The sequence below is a fragment of the Sphaeramia orbicularis genome, chromosome 1, assembly GCF_902148855.1.
Source record: "Sphaeramia orbicularis chromosome 1, fSphaOr1.1, whole genome shotgun sequence".
In the NCBI taxonomy this organism is placed as follows: Eukaryota; Metazoa; Chordata; class Actinopteri; order Kurtiformes; family Apogonidae; genus Sphaeramia; species Sphaeramia orbicularis.
The window spans coordinates 40,781,624-40,800,271 of NC_043957.1; the positions used below are offsets into that span (position 1 = coordinate 40,781,624).

Below are 18,648 nucleotides of genomic sequence, written 5' to 3' on the forward strand. Positions count from 1 at the left end.
ACTGGAGCTGAACAACATGTGAATGTGCATTTGTGATATGTATATGAATGTGTTTTGGTGAATGTGTGTGTGCAGGGGATACAGACAGAGTGGGCGGCTAGTTGCCTCCAACAGATTAAATGGTCATTTTGTGTTTGTTTCTGTTGTCATGCTGTTAACTCTTTTCCATTTTGCGTATATGTTTATTCAGTAAACAGTATTAGTTGCACTGATAATGGATTCACTGCATTTGGTATCTGCTCAGGAAAGTGCAGTTAAAAAGAAGTCCTGCTGACAAATAAATACCAAAGAAGGATGGTCATTCAACCCTAACACTAACACACACACAGACACAATCTATCATTGTAGACACACTGACACAGCAGGGTCTCCCAAGTCCATGGGGAGTGTTCCCAAGAGTGATGTTTGAATGACAGCTAGCCCTTCTTTAAAGAGCCAGTGTCTCATTTCCTTGACAGACAGCTCCACATTTATCCTTCCCGTGGTGAAAAAGTGCTGATGTGGTCATTAAAAGGGAAGGAGAAGAGCTTCTTAGGCTAATCAATTCATACATGGGCTCTCTGATCCTACACAACACACATACACACACACATACATACAGTGCACATGCACACACACTCCAGAGGTTAATCCATTACGAAGTCAATCCTCTTAATCTGCCGTTCTAAGGGAAAGAAAATGCTTACTGGGGGAGTTTGCTCTTCATGCTTACGTGCACTCAAAACATGCCAGCACACATACGGAGTCACAGAGACACACAAACTGACAGCGTAATGAATTATTGATCGTATGGGGTAATTAACTCCTCTGCGGCAGCGAAGTGTGCCTCCTTCCCACCTAAGCCCACCCCCAAAAAAAATCTAACAGCCCGTGGTTTCATACACAACTCAGTGTGTGTGTGTCTGTGAATGTGTCTAAGAGTCATGTGCGACTGCGGTCACATACGTGTCAGAATTTGTTAGCGAACAGTTTGGCGACATGAGCAGGTTTGTGTTGGTGGATGCCTGTCACTGTGCTTAAGGGACTGCTTATTTCATTAAGGCATATGCATTTTATATGTGAGTGCAAGAGAGAGATAGACTCTGGGAGTAATAGGTGGCAAGTATGTGCCAAATGTAGGAACTGGGACGCTGACAGAATTTGGAATAGCATTAGATCAGGAGTGGGAGAGAATTATAAGAGGTTAGGAGGGGAAGAAGATGGAGTAAACGAGATGGGGAAAGAACTTTGAATTTCAAAGCTACTTTACTGGGTCAGTGAAAACTCCAAAAAGTGTTCATCTGAAGTCAGCACATCATCAGACCAGCTAGAACGCTCAAAAATAGGGGAAAAAAATAATTTATTAAAGGGAAGTAATGAAAACTGGGCATCATAGATGAAGCACAAGATTGCATCAGAAAAGCAGCACGATGATAAAGTAACTCAGTCAACAGTGTAAGATCGTTTAAATCTAAATTGTTCACCATGGAGAGTGGAAGGAGAGGGAAGGGAGTGCTTGTATCAGTGGGCATGGATAAAGACAAAACAGGCAGGAGTAGAAAAGAGAGTGAAAGAGTGAGTAAGGGGATGTACCCTCAAGAGACCAAGAGCAAGATAGAGAGATAAAAGGGTTAGCTGAAGGGGAGAGGCTAGTAAAGACAGACAGAGTCACTAAAAAGGCAGTGTAAGCCATTAAAAAAGGGAAAGATTAGCGAAAAGGGGAAATTGAGTCAAGGCTTGAAATCCTTTGCAGTCCTTTATCATTTGTATGGCCGATATGATTTCAATGGCTCCCAGTGCTATCAACACCCCCACTGTACTCTGAAATAAATGTTACAGTTAGTCAAAATCAAAAAAAAAAAAAAAAATCAACTAATTAAAATCATTGTACATTTACATGATTATTATTCATTGTTAACAACTGGTACTTTGATCGTATTTGGGACACTATTGGGGGTTAATATATAAGTGTTGAAGGGGAACAGGTGCAAAAGAGCACACATTCTGAACTCACATAGAAGAATACTTGTATATAAAAAAAGACTGGTAGAAATAGAAGCGCTGACTCATTCATTCATTCTTTCATGTGAACCTTCACAAATCACATTCAGGGAAACCCTCATTGCCAATGATGCAGGCACAACATGAGACATAAAGGAATGAAAACTTGAAACAAGACATGGCAAGAATAACTTAAATTTCTTACTCAGAAAGTACAAGCTCTGGAATGTAGTCAAAGTATAAGAAGTAGCCTTTTGAAGGGCAGTTCTAATGTTTCTTTGTAAACCAAATCTGGCATCATATTAATGTAATGCAACAATTTAGACCACTCTGACTTCAAATAAAAACTGAAAATGTACTGAAAATAAGAAACATTAAATTCACCAGAATGCAAATTGGTTTTTCTTTTCAGCAACAGAACAACACATTCTCTCTGCAGTTTTTTTCCAAGCTTGTCTGTTTTGTCTTTTTCTGTCTTTCATGTCACTTTCCTCTTGTTGCATTATCCATGTGTGCACCAGTAGTTGCTGGAAACATCTTTTTCATGTGTTGTTGTTTCATCTATGTAGGATAAAATTGGTTTGGATGTTGAGGAGGCAACAATACAAAATAGAAATAATTAATCCGTAAATAAAGTAGCCACACTGTGTGCAAAAAGTAGAAAGAGAACATCTTAAAATGTAGATAATAAAAGTACAGAGTCCTGAAAACCACTTAAGTAGGATTAAGTAGTTGTAGTTCATTGCTTCCCAGGTCTGAGGGAGAAAGTGTAAAGGAGGAAGCTGGAGTAAGTGCTTCCAACTGGAGGGAGAGAGAGGGAGAGCAAATGGGGGAGAGAGAGAGAGAGAGCTGGTTTGGGTGGCAGCCAGAGTGAGAGTGGACTGCTGAGATGTGGGTCATCAGGATACCCGTTGGCATCAGGACACATTAATGATCACAGCAGTCACATGGCACTGCAGTCAATATGGGCAAAGTGGCCTCGTTCTACTCTCCATCTACTACCATCACTGCCAGACACACACGACATACACACCACATCATTAAACAGCGTGTCCTCAATCAACCACAAGGGCATGTCTTTTGAACTTTTTCTCTCTTTTTTTGTGAGTTTACATTTTTCTCTTCCTTTTATTGCAGCGTGTAACTTATCTCCATTAGCTGCAGTTTTCTTTTTTGTATTTCTTTGGCTCTCACACTCCCTCCCGTTCCCCTCTGTTGCTGTTATCAGCTCTCTTCTGTCACTTCTGTTGCCATATGCGTGGGCATAAATCTACACTCTCACCGCTGCTACCTTTGCATCTTCCTGCACCACACTGACCTCTGAGAATGAATCGACTCAGCATTTTCACTAGTGTGACTTCTTCTTTTACTGTAGTGAGCACTTTCTCTCTTTGGACCCAGTGTGTGCGTGTGTGGGCAGATGAGAGCTCGGTGCCACAAAGGCTGAATCGAACGGACACACACCCATTTCCACGCACACACACCTCCAAAGTCTAATCAATGCCCTGTTAACAAGGCCAAGACTGCAGTGGAAACAGGTGGGTTGACAGCGCAGTTTTTTGCGCATTGCACAGCCTCACAAAGTACAGTGAAGGTCGGGTCAGTTCTCACAACGTGGGACGCCACAGTGTTTTAACATAGCAAGGACGAGCTATGGAGACGAGTTAATGGAGAATAGGATCGGTCCAGCCAGTCTTGTTCATCTAATTGGACTGTATGAACAGGCACAGGCGAAGAGATTAGGTCTACTGGATTATAAAATTGAAAAGCAGCTTTTCATTTCAACGAAATCCCTCCAGGATTAAATATGATGAGCGTCTGTCATAGACTCACAGTTACCCCTCCGACGTTCTCAGACACATTCACACATATACCTTCAGTGATAGCATGCAGCACACTTTTAGGGTCATAGAGGTGAAGGCACTGTCAACTAGTTACAAACATTAACACACATGCTCCCCCCTCCCTCTTGCTTTTCCTCTGTTACACACACACACACACGCACACACACACTGTAACCAACCCGTGACCCCTGTCATGATGATACCAGCACACTGATGTATTTATTAAAGCCATGGCAAGTTCAGGCCACGCTGCATGCCATATGCTCGCAGAGTGGGGAGGTTGGGAGGTGGGGAGGTGAGGAGGTGGGGGTAAGCGGGAGTTGAGAAGGACAAGGTAACCAAAACAGGGCTCACCCGACGGGCCATACTGAAAACTGATCTAGTGACCTGGAGACAAAGAGCGAAGGATGGGGAGGGGGGGAATGGTGAGAGTGAGTGGGCATCAGTGACCAAACACAGAACAGAACACAGAACAGAGGGAGAAAGAGGGAGATAGACAGCGACAGGAGATGAAGAAAGGTTCAAATATTTACAGGAAAACGGGTGCAGATACGTGTTGGTGTTAGATCCTGCCGTAGCGTTCAACACTTGCTTATCCAGTAAATATTGATTTTCCGCTTGACCAGAATCATTTGGATACCTTACAATTGAACATTCTGCGGGCACTTTTATACCTGCAGCCGGATGACTTTGATCAAAATGAAAGAAAAATAACACTCATCAGTGCTTGTTTTATCTTTTGCTTTTACATAACTGTATGTAATATGAGAGAGAATTGTTTGGCAAATGAGCTACTGGGCTGCCCCCATGATCTGTCCTCCTCTTGCAATATGAGATACTGAAAAAACACAACTTTGATATGCGTTTTACACATCTCCACACAGTTGCTTGTCCACATCACAAATGAGCCACCCTAGAGGCTGTGGAGTTATTTGATCTGTATTATAGTTCAACAATGGCATTAACACCACTTTAAATGAACCAAATGAGCAAATTCAACTCAAGGACCTCTATCTAAATTTTTTAATACTGTTAAACCGTATCTCTTTGTCGTCTTGGCAGCGTTTGCTCATTTAATCATGTTACTGAAGTATTAAAACTCTGTCACGTAATAAAAGGTGGCCATTTTAACCACATTAAATCAGTTAGATGGAAGAGCAGATACAAGACGGATTCGTAAAACAAGTGGAATGTCCCTACAAATATATGAAATCATCACCGTTTGTGTGTTTCACGATGCTTGATCGCAGGACAGCAGGATGGTGACAGAGAGACAAAGCGAGGAGAGAATCAGGCAGAGAGATTGCAGGAGGCTGAAGGAGAGAAATTGTCTGCTTCCTCACACATCAAGGTCACCCAGAGCTGAATTGTGATTGGAAGTCCCCTGTCTGTCTTGGCTGTTTACCATACATGATAATACAGACAGGCTGTTTAACTGATAATGTTACTCTGTTAACAAGTCTTTCCTTCAGCCTTTGTTTCAAACTTGCTGTGAAATGGCAGGAATGTGGGAATGTCATTCCCACACATACACGGACACACACTCAGACAAGCTGAGGCAGGGACTCACGCCACAGATACTGTCAGAGGTGTGATTTTAATACACACAGACGTGCTTTTGTGTGTACATAATAGCGCATAATTACGTACCCTCCCAGATCCTTATGCACATCCACTCTTCACCATGAGCAGACAAACTCTGATAAGAATATGATGACACGCAAATGAGCAGGAAAGTTTTCCAGCTCTTACATCAGTTTCGTCTTCCGTTCCCTCTGGATTGAATCACATGCACAAACCCGGGCACACTGTGTCTCCTACAACCACACATATCCATAACGGCTTGCAAACACACTCTCACTTAACTCTGATGCAGACGATCACACACACACAGTGGAGCACACACAAAGACCTACATAGCAAGCCCCTCACTGAGATGCTTCCTTTTATTTGCTTCTTGAAGACTACTCTGTATTGTACAGCTCTGCATTCAGCTCATCTGCCTTCCAGCATTACCTTAATGGCTGTCTGTGGGTTGAGCAATTTTGCCCAATATTGCTAAACAAAAGCACTCTTTTTCGCAATAGACAGGGATTCTAGACAGCTTAGTAGCCCAGTGACTGGTTTTATCCACCTACACAAAAGAATCTTCAGTGCATTAAGTGGTATTGAGTTTGCTTGAATTAAATTGACTTAAATGGATTTTGAATTGAACTGAATTGGACTCAGCCCAGCTCATCTCAATTGAATAATTCAGACTTTATGAAATCCAGGCCAGTTCAGTCAACTTGGAATGAATTGAACTGAAGTGAGTTGAAGTGATTTGAATTTGTTTACTTTGCAAGTGAATATTGCAGGATATCAGCTCCGTGTGCAGTATTTTCATTTTTATCATCAGTGGACCGACATTATAATATCTGCTTCATCTCATTAAAGATGTGCTGAAAGTAAGGTTTTCTTCTTCCCAACTTATTTTACAAAGTTTGTTTACTAAGTTGTGCTTGCAGGCTTAGTTTGAAGTCTGATCATGTAGATTTCTGCCTGTAAAATGTCTTTTGTGCTTGTACATTCAGCTCCACGACTCAAAGATTAATCATGTGAGCTGTGAGTTATCTAAAAGATTTAGTATCCTTGAAGCAAACTATCTATCCGAGCCTTAAGACAAAATCTGTAATACCTGCACTGATGTCATCGGGCTTCTCCTGGCTGCATCACACTGCATCCCTGATGCCGCAGCATGGAATTACAATGAGAGGAACTGTTCATGTACAAATAATAGTAACCCTCCCTTTTGGACAGTCTCTTCTCTGTGGTGTAAGTGACAAATCAATGCACAAACAATACAACTTGCTTGATACAAATCTCCTCATTGCAGCCATCTAAGCTCCTAATACTCTTTTTTTTATTTAGTTAACAGCTTATTTCTGTGTATTTTTGCTACTGCATGGTCTTTCACAATGTCCTGTCTTTAAGAACAGCTCTGCTTTTTTCTGTCTTAATTGAAAAATAAGACATCTTTGTCCATTTTGGCCTTCAATCCAAATGCCAGTTGTTTTATATCTTGTGATGGCTTAATTGTAGGTTTCAAACACATTTATCTACGTCACATATTACAAAGTGTGCTTTAATGAGCGATCAGGTCTGCACTTGGCTCTGTGACACTTCATAGCTCTTATCTTACAACAGCTGTCTTACTGTCATGACTGTCAAAAATAGCCATTTGCTATTAAGAAAATTAATTACTAATAAGTTGAATGGCCTGTTCTTTCTCCTAATGGATCCTCTGGAGGTGAAGTCTCATCTACCAAACTTGCTCATGCATATGTATATTTTCTGGAGTTTGCAGGTACATGTGCAAACTTACAAAACTAATACGACTAAGTATAAAACTGTTTTTGAGCACATTAGTATGAATGATTGAATATTCAATAGACAGCTCGCCTCACTCTGTCTGCTTCTGAACTCATTACTCTGTAACTCATCCAATAAAAAAGCGTCTCTTTCCAACAGCCATCCCCAATGTCTGTCTGCCCCCCATCACACACAACACACACCCACCCACACCCACATCCTCCTCCGTCTGTCTTGCCACTGATTGATCTCTCTGTTCTCCCTAAGTGGTTTCATCTCTTTTCATCATTCTCCATCTGGATCCATCTTTTTAAAATGTTGTTTGTTAATGGCTCCAAACTTTATTTTATTTTTTAAAATATAACTTGAAAGTTTCCTTGAATTTTTACAAATGCCTCTTAACTACCCTCTCACTTTTGTTCTCAGCATTTTTTCGGTTTAAAATGAAAGTTAGCATTTATCTTTGCTTTTCATTTTTCTGATTGAGTAAAATTAAGCATGCTACCAAGGAACGAGCCTAAGGTGTGAATATTTGTACTTTGCAATATGGTTTATGCATTTTTGCTACTGGCAAATTAGAGCACATTTCTTGCCGGATATCAGCTTATTGGATCTTGTGTGAGTGTGAAAGACTGGCCCTGGTAGCGCTGTAGTCCAAAGCCAATGTTTTTGCCCCAGGCTAAATGTAGCCATCTGTTTTAGAATTGTTGGTGGAAGATAGATAAATCAGAAGATCAGGATGGAGATAGAAAAAGAAAGGGGAGGAGAAAAGGAACCTGAAAATGAGAGGAAGAGGAGAAAAGAGATTCCTGGTCAGTACCCATGACTGAAGATATGAAAGATAGTGGGGGCAGGGTGGGAGTTGGGGTGGTGGGGATGTTAGGGCTCTGAGAGTTGGGTAGGGAGATGAGGAGAAATAAGGCGACTGGGAGAAAAAGCAGCGCTTCAGTGAGTGGTACGGCGAGATGTGAAGCTACAGAATGTGAATGCGTTCGTTGGTATTGCCTCGGGGTGAGAAGCTGATGGAGAAGGTGTAGAGAAGGAGGAGATGGAATGAAAAAGACAGAAATGAGGTACATGGGTCTAGGGTTAGAGGAAGACAGGAGTGGAGGGAAGGGAGGGAACTTCAGTCCATGAGTAAAGCTCAGACTCTTCAGGCTATTTTGGTGTGTGGGGGTGTGTATATGTGTGTGTATAAGAAAGAGAGAATGAGAGCTTTCTACCTGCCCAACTGAAGTTACATAAATCTGAGTGGGCAGACCTCTGCCTGAAGCGGTGCTCCATATTATACCCCTGACCCAACCCTCTCACATTGTATGTGTGCATGAGTGTATATGGGCCTGTTTATTTTTTCCTTGTTCAGCCCCACCTGACAGTTTTTGTCAGGAATAGACCAGATAAGAGACACCCACTAATACATGTGCACACTCACACACACATACAGACACACACACACACACACACACACACACACACACACAAATAAAGCTTGAGCTGAACCACAAGAACTAGCAGGTCAAGCCATTAGAGAGAATTTCCCCAATGTCTCACACAGTAGCATAAAACAGTTCGACCTGTTTGACACATATACTCACATAGACTACTGTACAAAATCACACTCACACCACAGCACTTTTAACTCCGTCCTGTTGACATTACAGCTTAAAAATGCTGTAATTTCAGCTGCCACCAGTATCTATAATATGTATGTATGCATTATTTATTGTGCCAATCTACACACAGACTCTCTCAGCAAAACAAACTCAACTTTCATGAATTAAACGGTTCTTTAAAGCTGTTGTTTGGTCCTATTATAGCACTGTAACTGCACCACATTATAGTAATGCTGTTCTTAATGGGTCAGCACCGCACAGGTACAAGTCAGATATGCATTATTTAAGGGGCTGTCTTCTCCTGTTTCACAAATACACGGATATTACAAAGCTATCAGCTAACTGCACTTGAGAAAAAAGAGAACTGAATCAAATGAAAACAAAACAACACACTCCCATTGAACATTATTCAGATCCACAGAAGTACACACAGAGCCAAACACAAGCACACAAAAAAGAAGTAATCAAAGTCATGCAAATCTATCTTCAAATTAGTGCCCCAAACAGGTTTCCATGGGGATGAAATGGCAAGCTCTAATTGGATGGATAAAAGAACGCTTGCATCTAAGCCAACAACCTGAGATGGTTTGCAAAATATATGTATATCTGTGCATATACACACACCGGTGTACGCAGCGCAAGTGGGGATCACAGACAATTTATGCATGGTTGGGGGAGTCACACACAGTGTTGCCGGTAAGATGAGAAGCAAGGATAGAGTGTGTTGACACAGATATGGTTTATTGTCAGGCTGAGGCTCACACATGCTCATTGACCGGTCAGTCTCTTTTAAAAGCGTGAATAAAGCTTTGGTCGCAGTGTCGTGTTAACATGAAAGCTTTCACGGCTTTTAAAAAGAGCAGGCTTTGATTAGAATTTGATGTGTGAGAGTGTTTCTTAATGCTGGCCTTTGCTGACGACGGCCCTTTTAAATCCAGCAGAGCCGTTGCAGGGAGCCTTCAGTCAAAAATATGTTGAATCAACAGTTTCACCTCTACATGCTCTCTGTGGGTTTTTCGCTTTTTTTTCCCCCCTTTTTTTATTTTTTCTACAAGGCAAAAGTCAAACATGCTCAGTATGCTTGGCCACGTTGTAAGTAGAGCTCAACTGCAAAGACACAGCAGTACTGTAGTTTGAGGGATGATCAAACATTGAATATAAAATTATTGACTAAACTACTAATTGCATATCAAAGAAACTGGTGTTATTTTCATGTGGCTCTGGAGTCGTTCCTGCAGGAAAATGGCGCTGCGCGACTTTTACAAAGCGATGTTAGTCTCACATGGCATGATTATTATGAATGGTTTAATAATTCATTCCCTACTCCCATATGGGGCTTTATGTAGAATGTGAGTCTGAGATCTAGATTGCTGAGAATTTACACACAGCGCATCCCAACTTTTGTCAACATTAACTCATGCAGTTGGTGTGTAAAGACTATTTTTAGTACATGCAATGATGCTACACAAACATTGCGTGAAATAATTATATATATATGCTATTATTCAATGAAAACCTTTATCTTGATGATGTTTTAATGTTTAATCAGATAAAAAAAAACATCTACTTAATGTGTTTGGAGTTGAAAATTCTCAATAGATCCCTGAAGAAGCAAAAAGCGGATTACCTCAAATTAATTTTTGCAAACATATAAACAAGTCTGCTTTTCTTAGGAAATCATTTCTGATCTGTTAACACATTTTTAGGCATAATGCCAGTGCAGATTTTTCAGGGCCAAATCTCTCCATCATTGGGATTTGACCTGCTAGTTGGATAAAACAAACAAAATCTGATGAGACAAGAGGAAATTTTAGATATCAGCTTTGACCAAAGTGCATGGACCGCCACCACATACCAGTGATGACCACCTGACCCCCCCCCCAGTCCCTTCGACTTTTAGACTTACCTAAAAATAATTTCTGATTGTTTTTCCGAGAGTGTCCCCAATCTCATTTGGTTTATTACGACCCTCGAATAAATACGACAGGACCCCTTTGTAAATTATTGCATATTTAATAAGATTTTAGGGCAAATAGAAGGCTTTCATATCTGCCATATCAGGTATTAATAGAAGTTCTGTATTAAAGTTCATTTACCTGCTAAGTTGGAGCTTTTATTTATTGAATCAAATATTCATTTTCTTAACAGACAGCCCAGCAAATATGGTCAATTGTGGCTCTAAAGGGACAACATGGCAACATCCACAATTCCTGTCTTCACAACAGTAGTCAAAACCCTAACGGTTCACATCATGGTACCTTTGTCCACATATAAGGTCTATGGCTTGGACATCTAGATGTTGTGATGGACTTTTTCCATTTATTCAAAAAAATAATCAACAATAAGCTGCTTTTTTTAAAACCCCTAGAGCCTAACTTTGGAAAGAAAATATGAACTGCAGTCAATGCCAACACATTTGTCTTTGTTGTTTATCTTTTAATAGTAAGACAAATAACTTTTTGACCCTGTTATATCAACATTTTAATGATGTTTGTCAAGAAGTCAAGAGCAATGGAGTTTGTGGTAATGATAGAATGTCTGCGTAAAATGACCTAGTGGACATAATAGTAGTCATTACTTCAGTATATTTCACCCCATTCTTTGAGAGGGAGATGAAAAACTATTAAAAAAGGCAAATATCACAACTAGTCTGGTGATGTTAAAGCTGCACAGACATCTTAAGGAATGCTGAACAGATCCTGGAGATAAATAAACACACTTCCAACTCTTCCTGGTGTGCAGTCTTTCTATTTATGTATTTGTACAGTCTGATAACTCAGCACTTTTATATTTTATAAAATTCTCTTTTGAACTGAGAAAACACATATTTGTAAATGATGCCATAATTGAATGAGAGATAAAAAATAAGAATAAAAAATCTTTTCTCTTGCTATAGACTGAAACACATTGAAATGGGGTCTCACGGGGGAGGATTTCACCTCTCTATGCTTTCTATTAGGAAGTTTTGTCTGAGCAATTTATGACTTTGTTCAAAGTTAACAGTAGAAATAACAAGAGGGGAAGAGCAACATATAACAAAGGTTCCTGGTTGGATGTGGACCAGTGTTACAGTTCATGTGTTGGCACTGTTAACTAGCCCTACTAATGAGCTGTCCCCTACAGTGGTGTTTAACCTAAATGGTCAAATCTAAACACAAAAGAATCACCCCTTTTGTTTTCTATCACCACAAACACATACATACATGTAAGCAACAAAAGACTATAATCATGTTGGGTTTTGTTTTTTTTTAATATATTTTACCAAAAGTTCTATTCTGCTGTAGACAAGTTTTATTTTACTGCAGTGCACAATTACACTTTTTTTTTTCATTTGTGCAGGGTGCAGCTTAAGATTTAGTCAGCTACTTGTTTTTCAGTTGTGTATGCCTATTTTACTGCAGTAGCTGTGCAATAATTTGCATTTTTAAACTTTTTTTAATGCCAGCAGTAGCATAATAATCAGGCCGATTCCTTAGCAATGTCTCAGCCCTCTGAAACTCTGCTGGATATTACTTCAGTGAAGTCATTTCTTAACCCTTATGCTGAACTATAATTTTCAAAGGGGATTGCAAAAATGAAGCCAATGTACGTATATACTTGAAGTGTGGTGTGAGGTTATCGATGTGAACGGCTTGGATTCTCCCCTGCTTTCTCATTAACTCTCCTCCTTCCTTCTCCTTCCGCTCAATGGCCCGACTCTGCACTCTGTCTCTGGTGTATCGAACAGCGCACACACATCTACACACTCGCATGCAAGAAGTCTGTTTGCATACCAAAAGCATACTTCATAGCTCAAAGAAAATGAAAGCCACATTAATTATACAGTCTACGCTCATGCACGTACACACACACAGTAAAGAGAGTGAGGCAGTCAGAGTGTAGTTGTTTGTTTTTCCTCTGCGTCAAAAGAGACAGAGTGTGAGAATGATTGAGTCTCTCTGCGTCAGGGAGAGAGGGAATGAGAAACAGCACACAGAGATAGAAAGAGTGCACTGTCTTTCCCCCTTAATGTGTGTGCGTCTGCCTATGTGAGTGTGTGTATATGTGCGTGCATGTTGTCTACCCAGTATAACGCCCCCTCTGTGTCCCCGAGCCACTCTCTGTCACTCACACACACTGAGACTATTGTCAAGACATTGGGCGAGCCGCCCCAAGACATTTCTGTGGCACTGTGTCTGTCACAGGGGTGATAGGGCTGAGATGAGGTTCATACATACACACAGGCTCAGAACCATCCAGTGGTCCACTACACAGTGACACTGAATTACCATTTTAGGTCTTGTTTACTGTATATGTTGCCTGCTGAGTTAAAGCTGTCTCTTCCTATTGTACAGAGCATTATAGGGATGTAAAACTGCTTTGACTTGTGATAGTTTGTGTGTGTGTGTGTGTGTGTGTGTGTGTGTGTGTGTGTGTGTGTGTGTAGGTGTGTAGGTGTGTAGGTGTGTGTGTGCTAAACCCTGTGCGTACCTGTTTGTTTGCATCTGACAGCACATTAGGCAAAGCTATCTTTAACCTTGTAAAATGAGTGACACTGATTCTAAACTGACAGGATGGATTTCAGTTTGGCGTGATGCTTCACTGTGTCAGCCTCTGTCAACTCAGCCCATCCGCCCATTTTACAAAAGACAGAAGCGCTACAAAGGGGACAAGGTATGTGCGATGAGAGAGCGGATGGAGAAAACAGGAAGGAGGGAGATACAGAGGAAGCTGGGTCAGATACGATAAACACAAAAGTGATGGAGAAAGATCAGTTTGTTTGGAAGGGAGAAAAAAGAATGGGATACAGAAAGAGGAGAAAGTGTACAGGATGTGGAGAAAGAGAAAACAGGGGAGGAGGTGAAGGTGGAAGGGGGGAGAGTCGAGGGATAGAGACCTTGCTCTTGTATCCGGATGTCTCTGAGGTGCTTTATTGACTCTGTCTATTGTTCACAGCAGCACTCCTAATCACTCTCAACAGGGAGGTTGTGTTTGTGTGTGTGGGGTGTGTGTTCTTGTCTGCCGGCTTTGTGTGGACAGCGACATATCTTTAGCCTCATCCTCACTTTTACGCTTTCATGCTCAAGCCCTACAGTGAAACCATTGTTCGCTCTCCTCTGGTCAACCTTAATGGACAATAGCAGTGGGTGAGAAAAGCCTGTTCCTAACACGCATACTATTAGACTAATGGTCTTGAAACACACACTCATACACACAGAACGGGCTGTAAATGCCATCTAAATAGAAGGCATGCATATGTATGGTCTTTCTTGCTCATGCACGCACACAGAAGGCCAGTTATAAGCCACCATCCTGTTTGCGTCCCTCTTAACAATGACTGCTGTCATGGATATTATAAGAGATGACTGTTTTAGTGACTAGCAGTGGAAAGTGGTGAACATCACATGCACACACAAACACACAAAGAAGATAATCTGAGTCATGGGCATTTGTCCGGTAAGCCTCGCTTTACGTCTCACTCTATGAGCTTTTGTTTCTGTTTTGTACCCCCCTATAGACAGCCACGGATGCACAAAAGGATAAACATTTCAAAAGCCCAACGCTCTGAATAGAGTCCGTGATTTCCAATGTGTATCTGCAGTGTAGAGAGCCCAGATGGAGACAAGGAGAAAGGAGAAAGCTCAATGCCAGAGTGGACAGCTTGATGGTAACAAATCCGTGGTGGATGGGTATGCAGTAGACCCGCATGCGGTAAAGCAGTCTCTGTCTGTTTTTTTTGTCTTTGTAGAAATACACATGCATTATGTAGCTGCAAACAAAGTACACACTGCCACATAGTCTTTCTAGTTAGAGCTATTATAATGAGCACTGGCCGCAGGGTCTGCCTTTAATTGCTCCCAGTAAAGAAAGTGATTTATGGCCTCTGAGCTGTAGCAAATTACATACATACATTGTACAATGCAATAACTGTTTATCAGAAGAGGCATGCTGGGTAGGCAGCGTGGCTGGTAATTCCAGTAATGACCACAGGGGGGCTGGCAGCAGACTGCAGCAGTGTGAAGAGAAGTGGAGAGAGAGAGGGACTGCATAGTACCGATCAGATGACCTCGCTGCTGCAGTTAATGTTCTCTGGCGCTCAGACACAAGGCTAAGACTCTCCCTCATACCGCGGGGCTGCTGTAGTACAAGCTATTGTGGTAGTAGGGGTGTTGTTGAAGGTGTGTGTGAGTGTGCATGTGTGCTGGGGGGGTGGATGGGTGGGGGGGGCGGGGGGGTGTAGGAGAAGGTGTTTTTGGTGATGGAAGAGCAAGATAGAGGAGGTGTGTTTTAATAAAGCAATGCTCAGATTCTTTCTTTCTTTCTTTCTTTCTTTCTTTCTTTCTTTCTTTCTTTCTTCCGTCCTTCCTTTCTGTCTTTCTGTCTTTGTCTTACTTTCCTCCTTTTCTTTGTCCCCCACTCTTTCCCGATCCTCCTATTTCATCTCCTCCCTGCTTTATTTTTTTGCCCCCTCTTCTCTACTGCAGCACTTGCCCCCCTTTTACTCTACCTCATGCCCCCTCGCTCTCCCTCCCTCCCTGTCTTTCTCCCTGGTTCTCCCTTGCTTTCTCTCTCTGCAGTGCAGCACAGTGATTATCATTCCTCTCACAGAGTCAGGCCTGATAGTCAGATACTGCTGAGCACCCTTCTACATCACCTGCTTCTAGAGGGAGCAATGGAGAGAAAGAGACTGAGACAGAGAAAAGGTGAGGGAAAAGAGGGGAACAGGTGAACGGCAGAAAGATGGAGATGAAAGGGGGAAGACGAAAGGGAAGCAGAGAAAGGTGACTTAATGTGAGAAGAAGCAGAGAAATACTGTGTGAGAGAATAAGGGAAAAAGGAAAGCAGAAGCATGGAGAAGGGAGGATGGCTCATACTGCAGAGGTGGTCCCACTGCAATGTACACGCTGCATAGTTATAAATGTGAGTGTGTGTACATGCACATGCAAACACCTGCAAGTGTGAGCATAAGCAAGCAGGTGTGCCTAATGTGTGTATTTATGGTATCTACATGGAAACTGTGCGTGTGTCTGAGCAAGCCTGTGGTAACAAGGCTCATCAACATCTGCTGAAGAAACGTTAGTCATATTGCTTCATCGTTCCCTGAGCTAAGTTTCAACCTGCTCTAAACCATTTCCTGCATTCTGCAAATACCACAGCAGTCCACCTCTGTCTTCTTACAACAGCACTCCTTGTCTCTTCTCTTTACTTCAGAAAGTCTGTGGTTATGGCAGAGTTTTCAGATCTTGCTTCTGACTCGTTTTATACGTTCTGACCTGACACAGTTGCTGATTAACCACCTCCTGCTTCCTTGTTTCATTTCATTCCCTATGCATGAGTTGGTTTATTCAACATCTGTCCATGTCTCACCCACTTGGTCTCTTGAGACGTGTGCTTACCTGTCGACTTGACCTAATGAGTACACTGCGTTAACAGGACCCTTTCTAGCATAGCCTCCGGAAACTACATTCCACCACTGCACACGTCACTCTGTTACAGCATAAGGTCTTGAAAACAGTTTCAGATCAGTTCTATATTTAAATAACCAGTGTAAATATATAATTGTCAAATAAATTGTTAACACATCTGTCCTGTTCACACAGCCCCAGCGAGATGCTCTCTGTCAACACATTTCACTGATTCTCCCCCTCACTGTCTTTGATGCATAACTCAAAAGTCGACAGCAAAAGGTTTCAAAAGATTTTCTAGCAAATGTCTCAGACATTTTGCAGAAAATGTACACTAAGAGCAGAGAAATGGGACCACCTGACTCACTAGTATAGTCAAAGTTTGGTTTTATGTACAGCGTCGTTGGTACAGAGCAAAAAGTGATAAAAACAAAGATGTCGAAGCAGAATGTTAAAAAATGTCGAAGCAGAATGTTAAAAAATACACATTTTTACCGGTTTGTGTAAATTTTAGCAAATATAGATAAAAACTCCTGAGAAATGTGATATTTTACCACTAAATTTCACACTGAAGGTGCCTGTAAAACAATCTCTGTAAGGGATAAAGTAAGACATCTGGAGTTCACAAAAGAATCTAAAATCCAGTAAAATTACATGATGGGTGGAGCAGATAGTTACAAACAACTAAGAAAAGTAGTTTTTTATGCGCATGGTTAAACATGCCATAAACCACATGCACATTTTTATAAACTTTGGATACATGAATTAGTGTGGTAGTGTCTATTGATCCACGTTGTAACTGACTCCACACAAGGGGCTTTAGACAGTGGCACCATTCCAGCCTTAAAACTGTGAATTTAACAAAACATATTGTTAATGCAGACTCATTTTTCAGCGATATCTGAATGTTAATAAACTCACAGCTTCAGCTCTCACTCCATTTCCAAAACATGAACACATACGCATTTGCTGGCAGCATTAGCACAACATGATTTCTAAACGGAGGCAAAACAAGAGAGCGGAAACAAAGGTCATTCCAACTGATCAGCATTCCAGATATAAAGTCTGGCCTGTACCCATGAGGTGTCAACAGAAGCATATTAGTTTTCAGTGTGTGTTATGGTAGCTTAGTGCTGTATCACCTTACATATTCTGCACAGTTATAGCCATAATATGCAGAAGACTGACATTTTATCAGCTCAATTATTTTTAGGTAGTAAATAAGCTATCACATTATGGGAAACAGATTTATTTGACATAGTGTGCCGTTATAAATAGTGGTGTTTCGCTCGCATATTGACATTGCCTAAAATATCTTAGCGTGTCCACCAGGAGAAGGAGATAACTATTTCCCCGCAGCTACATCAAAACATCCTGTAAACTCTGCGGTTGGTTTTGTTCCTCATCACAAAGGTGAATAGTTCATCCTGCCTCCAAGAGCTAAACACTTTCATTAATCTGTTTTTTTCTTTTCTAACTTTCACTACCAAATGAAGGTCATATAAAAAAGTATTAACACGCGGCACATATTTTTTGTGTCACCAGATTTAAATTACGAGTGAAGGACAACTGGCAGGGAATTTTACACGCAAAAGTACACCCCTCAATCATCATTAGGAAAATTTTCAGTGTCTGGAAGGAACGATTACAAACAAGATGTCAGGTGTCTACTTGATTGATGCTTGGCTCATAAAACATCCTTGGTCTACTTCTGCCTGTTTTAATACAAAGACATATCTATCGTGCGTAGATATATAAATGTGATTTCTCTCTCCTCTCTAAAATGCACATTCACGACCAATTTGAAATGCGTAGGTGAAGAAAACTCACTTGAAATGCTGCCCAGTGTTCAGTCTGACTAGGTAGCAGCAAAACTAATGGATATTTGTAGAAAATTAGAAAAATACCATCCTTCATTCTTTGATGTCAGGAAAATGTACAAATTCCTGCTGCCACAGACTAGTACATTTTTAATAAACAAGAGCAACCAGGCAAAAGAAAAACACATCTTTTATAAGCGAAGAGCTGTTTATTTCAAATGTAATTACTGAGCTGCTTTTATCAATGAATTTTGCTAAATGCACTCCATCAAACATCACTTCAGGAGCAAAGCACCATCGTACAGAGACAGGCACACAGATGCTGATAAACAATAATGATATTAGAATTAGCCTTTAATCAGTCATATCAGTCAAATTCCAGTTATATTTCGTGCAGATGATGATATATTTTTGCAGCATATGGACACTGGACTACATTCAACCTATTATATGCAGTAAACATATGCTGTAGAGATTGTTTATATTGTGTGCATAGACATTTTGACAGCAGTGACATGGAATTTGACTCAGTTGGTTAAACTGAGGAAGGACATGTACTGGTATCCTATCTGTTTTGCCCAATTTGGATTTATTTTTTAAAAAAAACAAGTGTGCCTGGCTCAGTCAAATGCATAATTATGTCTAGAAAATCATT

General features: G+C 41.0%; 1 protein-coding gene across 1 annotated transcript in view; it reads left to right on the top strand.

Annotated features, from left to right (window-relative positions):
* pcdh7a (protocadherin 7a) overlaps nt 1-18,648 on the top strand; it is a 43,254-nt gene that overhangs the window by 11,500 nt on the left and 13,106 nt on the right. The gene's annotated exons all lie outside the window — the stretch shown is intronic.